This window comes from Rhinopithecus bieti, unplaced genomic scaffold, assembly GCF_001698545.2.
Source record: "Rhinopithecus bieti isolate Rb0 unplaced genomic scaffold, ASM169854v2 scaffold_29830, whole genome shotgun sequence".
Taxonomy (NCBI): domain Eukaryota; kingdom Metazoa; phylum Chordata; class Mammalia; order Primates; family Cercopithecidae; genus Rhinopithecus; species Rhinopithecus bieti.
The window spans coordinates 1527927-1539933 of NW_016813163.1; the positions used below are offsets into that span (position 1 = coordinate 1527927).

Consider the following 12007-nt stretch of genomic DNA (forward strand, 5'->3'; position numbering starts at 1 on the left):
ACTGGATGGTTTGAGCAGAGAGGTGACACAAACTTGCTTATGTTTCAACAGGGTAACTCCTGCTATGAAGTAGGGTGTAAACTGCTGGAAGACACAAATAAGAGCTGACGGTCCAGTTGGAATGCTAGGACAGTGATCTGGACCAGGGGAGGTAGTGGCATTGACTCCATAATTAGGAGGGATAGAAGGGAGAAGAGGAGTGAGAAACACATGGCTAAGCTCCACAGTGAGGCTTCAAAGACTGTTCCCTTCCCAGGGCGCAAGGAGAGATATCAGAGTGCAGGGCAGTAAATAGCCGCCTGTGTCTTTGTGAAGAACTGGAAGTTGGTGTCATCTCAACTAAATGTTCTCTGTATGATGGAATTGGGAAGTGCTGGCTGCCTTCTAGGTAGGTAGGAAGGTAGGAAATGGGCTCTGAAATAAACAAGTTTTCAGCCATGTGCCTGCTCCACCATCTCCACTTCCATCTCTCATTCATTTATTTAGCAAACATGTGCTACCTTCCTGGCTGCGAACCTCAGGATACTGGCAGGTTCATCAGGAGAGTGGATTGTTGATGGGAATATAGATACTTTTTGTACCTTTTGAGCGTCAGGGTCTTAGGTAAAGGCCTTGAACCTGCCCTGTTTTATGCTGCTCAGGCTGCTATTGTCAATACCGTAGCCTGGGTGGCTTACACAACAGAATTCTCTTCTCACAGTTCTGGAGCCTGGGCAGCCTGAGATCAGGGTGCCAGCATGGTCAGGTTCTGGTGAGGGCCCTCTTTCAGGTTGGCAGATGACTGTCCTCTTGGTGTGTCTTTACTTGGGAGAGAAGAGACAAAAGACCCAAGCTTTCTCCTGTCTCTTCTTTTTTTTTTTCTTTTTTTTTTTTTGAGACGGAGTCTCGCTCTGTCGCCCAGGCTGGAGTGCAGTGGCCGGATCTCAGCTCCCTGCAAGCTCCGCCTCCCGGGTTCCCGCCATTCTCCTGCCTCAGCCTCCCGAGTAGCTGGGACCACAGGCGCCGCCTCCTGTCTCTTCTTATAAAGGTACTAATTTCATGGAGGAGGGCACTAACCTCAGGACCTCACCACCTCCCAAAAGTCCCATCTCTTAATATCATGATGTTGACGATTAGAATTTCAACATATGAATCTGGGGGAAATGGAAGCATTCAGTCTATGGGACTCCCCCTCCAGTCCTCTTGTACTTCCTAAGAGTGGCTGCGTGTTCTCTGAGAGCTCCCACATCTTAACATAATGTTGATTTCAGTTCCTCAGGTGTTGGGAGCCTCACTGACCTATGCAGTGGGGTATGTAGCAAGCAGTAGATGGTAGATGTGGAGCTTCCATTCCTAGAGTCGCAGCAGCCCATAGCCTTTCTATTAGAGACCCAGCTTCCTACAATTACACCATTATCAGAAACATGGCAAACAAGTTCCCCATAGAAGTCTTTTGCAATCACAACTTTATCGTTATGTTAAATTTTTCCAATTAGAGAATAAGCCGAATTATACATTTTATAATAAGCAGTGATATTTTATGTTTGCATCACTTGGTTTTTATTTTTCATATTTGCTTTGTTAGTTAAAATAAGCTCCAGACAAAGCACCCTAATAAAATGATGCATGCCTATATCAAAACAACTCATGCATGCCATAAATATATACACCTACTGCGTACCCACAAACATTAAAAAGAAAAAAAAGGAAAATTTTGGATTAAAAAAACTGAAATTTTGGACAAGGCTTAAAGTAGGTGTTCATTTTTCTGTTCATGCACATGTGGGCAACGCTCTGATTTGAAGTCTCTTGATGCTGCTCTCCAGAACAATAAGTGGAAACTGGGGAATTTAAAGGAACCGGAGATCAGCCTTGTTTTTTCCTGACAGAAGTTTTATCTACTACAGTGAAAAAAAAATGGTACTCTTGCTTTGTTGTAACTTACAGAAAATACAAGACAAGACTTGACAGGATCCTGTAGAACCGCACCAGGAAAGGTTTGGTTTTTCTAAAAATATATGTATTGATATGATTTCTCTGGCCTCAGTCTCACATACACCCACATTCACACTCCCATACCACGCTAGGTGAATAGACATTTTTTGCTTAATTGACATTTTTTGTACCTTTTGAGCATCGGACCTCCCAACTACATACAGGATAAAAGGAAACTCAGCTGGCTGTATCAAGACTTTATCTAAGAAGAACGCAAAAATACACAGAGAAAAAGAATGTAGCATACATTCCCTGTGCACATATTGGTGGTCAGCCAGGCAAATGGGATCATAGCTTTGGAATCTGAAATGCCTGGGTATGAGTCCTGGGATACCTTGGTTTCTTCATCTGTAAAAATAAGGCAGCAGTACCTGGCTGGGTCTACTTCTCTGCCCTATGTTTGAAGGCTGAACTCTAGTGAGATCAGCTGAATCTGTCTGAGTATCTGGATTCAGCCATGGGAAGCAGTGTCCCAGGACTGGAGGGGAATGAGATGATTATTCCTCCTCATCCTCTACTGGCCCATGGTTGCTGTCCTCCATGGAGGCACAGAGCCCTCAGTAAAGCCATTCATTTTGCTCAAGTTCTGGGGACGCCATCTCCTCCACTTGCCCTCTGAAGACCTAGTCCCTGAGTGTTTCAGCTGTTCCTTTTGTGTTCTCTTCATGATGAAGACACCTTTGTAAATTTTTCCTTCATTAATGTCTCTTCAGCCACCCTTGTGTATGTGCCATCTGTTCCTGCCAGCACCATGAGGCAGGCCTGTAGGATTAGGGTTAGGATTGGATAAATGAAGGCATATAAATTGGTTAGCATCACACCTGGTTTACAGAAGTTCCCCACACTTAGTAGTAGGTATTTTGTAAGAGTTGGTTCCTTCCCCATAATACAGGGTCACAAGAAAAAGTCAAGACCACTCTTAAAATATTAATATTTTAGGTCATCTTTGTGTAGTCCTCTGATATTTCATAAGATTATCATTGCAAGGTTAGGGGTGGAAATGTTTCTGTATGATGCTACACAAACTATTTCAAAAAGCAATTAAGGAGAAGTCTATATTAAAGCAACACCAACCAAAGCCCGTGTCCTCTTTTCCCACTTCATAACGTTGCCGCGTTGAAGAGTGACCTTCAATAGTATGGTGAAAAGAATCCCGAACAAAATGTTGAAAGGCTTGTTTTCCAGTTCTGGCTGGAGACTTGCTGAGACTTCATAAAATGATCTCAAAGTCACCTTTCAGCTCTAAAACTATATAAATAGATTCAATTTTATAACATCTATACATTTAATGTGATATGCATTTGGAGAACACTTCTTGGAGGTGGTAGGATTTGAACTAGACACTGAAGTAGGGTGTGATTTGGCGAAGCACAGAGTCCCGCCCGCTGAGGAGAGCAGAGTCTGAGGGAAGACAAGGAAGGAACTTGTCAGCTTTTGATGTGATTATGCTGACTTCAAAAAACAAGTTGGACACTGATTCCTCTTCTTTTATTTTCTGGAAGAGCGTGTTTATGATTTGTGTGTGTGTGTGTGTGTGTGTGTGTGTGTGTGTGTGTGTGTGAGACGGAATTTGCTCTTGTTGCCCAGGCTGGAGTGCAATGGCGCCCTCTTGGTTCATCGCAACCTCTGCCTCCTGGGCTCAAGCGATTCTCCTGCCTCAGCCTCCCAAGTAGTTGGGATTACAGGCATGGGCCACAATGCCTGGCTAAATTTTTGTATTTTTAGTAGAGACGGGGTTTCTCCATGTTGATCAGGCTGGTCTTGAACTCCTGACTTTATGTGATCCACCCACCTTGGCCTTCCAAAGTGCTGGGATTATAGATGTGAACCACTGGGCCTGGCCTGATTTGTGAGTTTAAAAAATATATATTTAATATAATTTACCACTGACAAGCCATCAAAGTCTAGAGATTATTTTGTGGAAAAGTTTAAAAATACAAAGTTACTTTCCTTAATAGTTAGAAAACAATTCATATTTTCTATTTCTTTTGTGTCAGTTTTGATATTTTTTATTGTTCTAGATTTTGATGCTTCCATTTGAATTTTAAAATGTATTGGCATAAAACACTTCATTCAATTGTCTTATGACTTTTTTATTTTTTATTTTTAAATTATGTGTTTATTTGTTTATTTTATTTATTTATTCTTTAGGCAAGGTCTCACTCTGGCACCCAGGCTGAAGTGCAGTGGCACAATCCTAGTTCACTGTAGCATTGCACTCCTGGGCTCAAGTGATCCCCTTACCTCTGCCTCCATAGTATCTGGGGCTACAGGCATGCACCACCACACCTGGTTAATTTTCTATTTTTGTAGAGATGGGGTCCCACTATGTCTCCTAGGTTGGTCTTGACCCCTTGGTTTCAAGTCATTATCTGGCCTCTGAGTCGCAAAGTGCTGAGATTACAGATGTGAGCCACCATCCCCGGCATTTTATGACTTTCCAGTATCTGTGAAATGCATAGTACAGCGTTGATGCTTTTCTCTTAGTGTTGGTGGGTTTTTGAGACTTTACTTTTTTTTCTTGATCAGTCTCATCAGGAATTTATCTTACTAAATTTCCCAAAGAACTAACTTTTAGCTTGGTTAATTATTTTAATTGTATGTTTGTTTTCTATTTTGTTAATTTATGCTTATATCTCTGATATGGTTTCACTTTGGGTCCCCACCCAAATTTCATCTGGAATTGTAATCCCTAGGTTTTGAGACAGAGACATGGTGGGAGGTGATTGGATCATGGGGGCGGTTCCCCATGCTGTTCTCGTGATAGTGAGTGCATTCTCACGAGATCTGATGGTTTTATAAGGGGCTCTTCCCGCTGCACCCGCTCTTTCCTGCTGCTTTTCGAGAAAGGTCGCTGCCTCTCCTTAGCCTTCTGCCATGATTATAAGTTTCCTGAGGCCTCCCCAGCCACGTGGAACTGTGAGTCGATTAAACCTCTTTCCTTTATAAATTATCCAGTCTTGGGTAGTATCTTTATACTACCCAAGCAGTGTGAAAATGGACTCATGCAATCTCGAATGTTTTCATCCTTCTGTTTTAAGATAATTTTTGTTATTTTTTTTTCTAAACTATTGATTTGGATACTTAGCTCATTTATTTTCAGCATTCTTTTCTAATATTTGATAGAAAATTATAATTTCCTTCTAAGTGTATATTTGCAGGATCTCATGTGATTGATATAATTTATACATTATTGTTTAGTTCACAAGATTTTCTGTATTTCATTATGATTTATTCTTTCATGTACAGGTTACTATGAAGTATATTATTTTCCAAATATATGGAATTTTCAGTTTTATTTTCTATTCATTTCTAACTTGTGCTGAAGTCGGTTACACATTTTATTATATCAGTCATTCATGTTTCTGAGATTTTCTTTATGCATTTGTAAGTGGTTAATTTTTATAAACGTTCTGTGTATGTTTTAAAAGAATATATGTTTTGCAGTAAGTTAAGTGGCTGCTGTGTTTAATAAATGTCAATGAAGCCAAGGTTCTCAATCACAAAGTTCAAATTCTCTATACGTGCAAAATCTCTGTGACTATTTTATCAGCTTGTGTTATAGACTACTGAGAAAGTATTGCGTGCTTATATATTTGCTATTTATCTTTTCAAATTTGTTAGCTCTTGCTCTATATTCTTGAGGCTACATTATTAGAGACATACAAATTTAGAATTATTTTATCTTTCTATATTATAAATTTTTATCATTATGAAGTATGCCTTTTGATCTGTTACACATTTTGTCTAAAAACATCATATTCCTATATGTATCTACCTTCTTTCAGTGTCTACTTAGTATATCATTTTATACTTAACCATTGTATAATTTTATAGTTCAAATATATAAGTCATAGGCAACATCTAGTGGCTTTAAAAAAAATCGTGACTGATATTTTTCTTTAAATTGTAGCATTCAATCTATTTTTAATTAACATAATTACTGATAAAGTATATGTAAATTTGCCTTTTAGCTATTTGTTTTCATTTGTTCTGCTTATTCTGTTTCTCTTTTCTCCTTTTTTGCTTACATATGGGTTATTTTTAAAATTAACTTATTTTCATCTATTGTTATTTTAGCCATTACTCAAGACTAGCCTGCATCCTTGAATTATCAAATACAATGCTTCTTTGTACTCTTACGCTTTCCTGAAAAACTGAAATAACTTAAAACTCTTTATGTATTTCCTCACCAAGCTTTGTGCTATTCTTTCAGTATATTTTAATTCTCTATTTTAAATGCTCTGTGTATTATTGTTTTAGATAAGTTATGTGTATCTACTCACAAGTTCATTTCTTTTAAGATTTTACTTGTTTTCATTAATAAATAAGGCATATTAATTGTCAATATACAGTAAAAAGGATACCATCTTTCGTGATCTCTGGTTTATTATTATTTTCCTTGTCTTTGTTGTTTTTGTTTTCCTTTTTATTCTCTTGGCTTTTCATTTTGACTTAATTTTAGACCTACAGAAGAGTTGCAAGAAGAGTTCAAGTAATTCTATATGTCCTTTATACAGATTTCTTGAATATTTACATTTTACCACACTTGCTTTGTTCTGAGGACTCACTCTTTCCCTCCCTCCTGCCACGCACATACACCAGCCACCTCATTCTTTTCTGGATTGTTTGTGAGTCAGTTTGCTACTGATATGCTGCACATTACCACTAAATATCTTGGTATGTTCTTAAAGTAGGACATTATTTTACAAAACACCGTTATAGTTACTAAATAACAGGAAACAGCTATTGATGCGATTCTATTATCTATTCTGTCTACCTATTCAGATTTCTCCCAGTGTCCCACAAAATAGTCTTTTCAGTAAAAGAAAGTCTGTACCATGTGTTCCAATTAGGAAGCCACGTCTCCTCGGTCTTCATGGTTTCCTTGAATAGGATGAGTTCTTGACTTTTCCTGCACATTTTATGACATCGACCATCTTAAAGAAAAGAGGCCAGTTTGTAGAATAGTCTCAATTTCAATGCATGGCATGTATCTCACAATCAGAGTTAGTATGTGCACCTCAGGCAGCAGTGGCACAGAGGGGATGCTATGCCTTCACTCTCTCTTGTTGTAGGAGACACTGGGCACCAGTGACATTGCCAGTTGCCAGTTACATCAATAGTGGCATTACTAGTTACCAGTTACATTACTGGTAACTACAGTGTGGTAACTTTCATCAGTTGACTGTGATGGTATCTCTGAGGTTTCTCCACTGTCAATTTGTTATTTTTTCCTTGGTAACTGGTATCTTGGGTTAGATACCTAAGTTTGTGTAAACATCTGGTTATGCTTCAAAATCAAAGATACAGAGCTGTCTCCATAGGACTGATGGAAGTCAGAAGACAGAGGAATATGTCCCTAGTGCTGAGAGGAAGAGCTGCCATTGTTTTTTTAAGTAAAAACACCCTTGAAAATGAAAATAAAGTATCTTTTTTTAAAAAAAATACATGCTTTGAGAGAATTGTTCACCTGAAGATCCTCACTAAAGTTTCTAAAATAAATTAAATCCATAAAATATAAATTTAAAAAACTTTTTTTAGAAAAGAAAAATAAATCCAGTCCTCACTCAATTCTGCTTTGTGTGAGCAGCACATCTAAAGGATCCCTGTCTCTCGGCTGCTGTCACCTTGTTGCTGCTGGCGTGCCTGTCAGCCTGGTTTCCAACCTCTTTCCTTCTCCTGACGTTTGGTGCTTCCAGATGTCCTGGAATCCCTGACCTGATGGTCTGCTCTTTCTGGCTTTCCAGCCCCAGTTTGCCCTGTCCCTCCCAGTGATGCCTTCCTGCCCTGCCTCAGTAATCCACAGCTGTTATGCTTAGACACAACAATGTGAAACTTCAAATCTGATATACAAGCTTTGAAAATTAAAAAGAGAATTTCTACTGAGTACATTTCATCTCCAGACTCTGTTAATGTATGAACTGTCATAGGCAGAGCTTTGGTCTTCAGACCTCATTTCCAAAGAACTGTCCCAATCTTTTTCTAATAAATGTGTTATTGCTGGAGGATCCAGATGGTTGCTGATTTAATCCAATTGCTAAGCAAGAAAAAAAAAGTCTAGTCTACTCATAGTTGAAACAAAGAAATCTCAATTTAGAAAGCAGGCTTATCTTGCTTAAAATACTGCAAACATTTTGATGGGTATGATGAGATTAGTACATTTTCAAATCATCAAAGAGGGGCCAGTTTTACAGGAAATATGGCTTACGTGGAGCATAAGAAGCCCCTCAATTCTCATTGGCAGTGCATTCATACTTACTGCAGCCACACAGGGCAAGCGCGCATGCATGATCCGAGCCATTAGTTTGGGTCTGGATTTAGGAGGCCTGTGGACAGGTGCTGTCTGATTGTGAGACTTTACTTCTCTAGCTAAGATAGGGACAGGAATAGATGATTTCTATTCTCTCTTCCTGTTCTAAGACGCTGTGGCTATAGTACTGTTATCATTCAATTAATACTGCAGCAGCATCTCATTTATATACTTAAGCCAATATTTTTACAATGTGGCAGTTTCCCTTGTAAAGTGAGAAATAGAAGAGACGCTACTTCTCGATTATTAAAATATCTTGCTTTCTCTTACACACACACATGGATATTTTACAAGCCAGAGGAGGATGTGTGGGGAGGACGCGGTGACAATACTAAAGCCAAAAATGCAGTATCATTTTAGTTCATTATTTGGCCTGAAAACTCATTCCTTGGACTTGGTCAGGAGAGGTATTAAAAATGTGAAGCGAGAAATGACAGGATAAAATGCAGATGGATTTAGGTTTTCAAAATTGATTAGCAGTTTGGGGCCATGAGAGCAATTTGTGTGGTGTTTTCACTCTACTAGTTGCTAAAATTGATTAGCACTTTTGAGGAAAGTATAGCAAATTGCTATGCTAATCAAGGTAAATTAAATCATGAAGCGACTTGATTACTGGACTCTGCACTCTCAGCAAAGCTTCAACACAACCAGTTTGGAAAACAGTCTTTCATTAGAGCAGTAGAAAAACTTTAGTCTTTTTCCTTCTTTCCTCTTGATTTTGGGATTTGGGGAAGTGTGAAGAAATCACTCATGTTTTTCACTTTGACAATTTCTCAGTCTTTCAGACAAAAAAAAGCGCTATTATTTGAGAAGATGAAAGTATCCATACTATTTTTTTTTTATTGCAAGCAAATTGATATTTACATTTTACCAGATTGGCATTAAATTGCTTTCACTTGGTAAATGGTTTCAGCTGTGACCTCGTTTTCTGGGGGCAGTAATATAATTTGTGGGTTACAGTCTAGAATGATAAGAATGTGCTTCCCCATTGGATTAGAGACTTCAGATGTGAAAAAGACAGATGACAGTTTGTGATGGGCCTGGACAAGGTTTTGTGTTAAAGAGTGAGTTCCTTGTCCAAGAATGTACCTTGTCTTAGGCTTAATTTACATTTCCTTAAAACACTTCAATGAAATATTAGAAGTAAATATCCAATTTCAATCAATCTGATATGACAAGCAATTGGTAACAGTGTTGGATCTAATTCAGTTAACAATTCACATCAAGTTCATAAAATCTATATCGTGTTTATGTTTGAGTTTAATCTTAGATTCCACATGGTTTTCAGACTGCTGTGGGACTGGCTGCATAAGAATGGATCATAGGTCACATATGAAACTTTTCAGATTTGACTTCGCTTTCTTTCCTTTCATTCCCTGGAGGATTTGGTGTATTGGGATCAGGGTGAAATCAGAAATTATATTACCAATGAACGCCTCATATCTGCAGGACTTGCCCTCACATTTGAGAACTGGTGATTTTGTCCAATCTCTTCTTTTAATAGATAAAATAGACAAACAAAACAAAACAAAACAAAAAAACCCTAATGTCTAAAGAGATAAAATACAAAGAATGGAGAAGGTTGATGGTAGATCATTATGAAAACCCCTAACAGTGGAGTAGGTTATCTCGGAAGACTCATGGAAACATTTAAAGGTAGACCTTTAAAGTGGAACATGGTATTTTGAAATATCTGCTATTTAAGCAAGAATTTTGGTGAAGGATGAATACTAAAAACTGAAGGAGAGCATAAAAGGGCTTATCATAGCCCGTGAAAAACGTGCAGGTAGTGGGAACTTTCTGGGAAGACTGGAACAGCCAGTCAGATAGATACGTCTACCGTCAGATAGATACGTCTACCGTCAGATAGATACGTCTACCGTCAGATAGATACGTCTACCGTCAGATAGATACGAACAGCGTCAGATAGATACGGAAGAGTGTGTAGTAGAAGACGACATGGAAAAAGTGAGCTAAGGAGGATTAGAAGGGACTCCAGGGCTACGGTAAGAAGGTTACATTTTAAACCTTTGCAGCAGGTATTAGGATTTGGATTCAGTACTGTGATTATGAAAATAAAAAGTATTTGTTTTCTTGTTGCAGATTTTGGGACCAGATAAAGATGGTAGTTTTGGATCAAGATGTTCTAACAATATCTTGATGGATGTCAACACCTGAATTAATGATCACCAAGGAGAGACTCCCCATGGCTACACGGATTCAAATTGTGATGTTTTATGACTGGATTGTGCAAAATTACATGAAGTGAGTTTTTACCCACCCTTTATCTGCCAACATCAGGACCAGGCTAGAGGTTCAGGACTAGACATGAGGAAATACAGTGAATGATCTAGAATGTGGGAATTTTGAACATTGTGGGTGTACGTTGAACTGCCTTTCTGCCACCTAAAGGATTCAGATAAGAGGAACACTAATTTCAAAGCTGTACATCTCTAAGTGCTTCCAAACCTTTATGAACCTCGATGTTTTGTTTGTCTAATGTCAAACGTTCACAGGGTTTCCAAATCTGGGCTGGACTTTTTTAACTGTGGTTTTTGAAATTTTGAAGCTATAGGCATGTCAATGACTTGATTACAAAGCTGAGGAAGACATTCTGTATCACTATTACAGAATGACTTTTCCCACTATTAACTTGGGAATACTTCCATTGCAGAGCAGAGGACTGGTGTAAGAGTTGGAGTGCTTTGGTTCAAGTCCTTGTTCTGACGCTCAAGGCGTGACCTTGGGTAAGTTACTTCACCACTGTGAGCCTCTGTTTACTCATCTGTTAACAAGAACAGTAATATCTCTACTTTTCTTGCTGCGTTTTGAGATCGTTAAGCTAGATTAAAACACATTATAAGCCACTGCTGCTATTAATATTACTATCAATTGGCTGAATATTTCTTTTTTTTTTTTTTTTTTTTGAGACAGAGTCTTGCTGTGTTGCCCAGGCTGGAGTGCAGTGGCCGGATCTCAGCTCACTGCAAGCTCCGCCTCCCGGGTTCATGCCATTCTGCTGCCTCAGCCTCCCGAGTAGCTGGGACTACAGGCGCCCGCCACCTCGCCCGGCTAGTTTTTTGTATTTTTTAGTAGAGTCGGGGTTTCTCTGTGTTAGCCAGGATGGTCTCGATCTCCTGACCTCGTGATCCACCTGCCTCAGCCTCCCAAAGTGCTGGGATTACAGGCTTGAGCCACCGCGCCCGGCAGGGTGAATATTTCTAACTCAGCTTTATGAAGCAGTTAGTGTTTGTGTTCAGGGAGCTGATGTAATAAGCTAATAATGTGAGTCTCAGATAAGTTATCTGTCACTTATTTAATTCACACAATCATGGGGGCTTCCATGAAAATACAATTAATAGGTATTGTGTCAAAGTCTGTATCCACAGAAGGGAAGGAGTGTGATTCCATAGCTCTACCCCCATGGTTGGCATTTTATCTCCTAGTGAGGCATTAACACACCTCTCACTGCTTTGACGCTCACTTATGTTACAAGACGAAGCCCCCAGAAAAGCAACTTTGAATACAAAAGTATGAGATCCACTTATCTTCTTTATTCGCTTCCAATGCCCATAGTAAAAGCATGGCTTTTCCACTGGGGAGATTATCTAACCTCTCTGGATCTTATTTCCTTAACGGTAAAATAAGAAAAATAATTTATAGTTCCCGTGCTTTAAATAATGCTTTGGAGAACAGAGTCATAATATGTGTAAAAATACT

General features: G+C 39.0%; 1 long non-coding RNA gene across 1 annotated transcript; it reads left to right on the top strand.

Annotated features, from left to right (window-relative positions):
• Positions 1-10207: 10207 nt before the first annotated feature.
• LOC108512461 (uncharacterized) lies at positions 10208-11034 on the top strand. The gene is made up of 3 exons (XR_001880612.1): positions 10208-10293; positions 10391-10552; positions 10962-11034. It is a non-coding gene; the product is annotated as an uncharacterized LOC108512461 (long non-coding RNA).
• Positions 11035-12007: the final 973 nt, after the last annotated feature.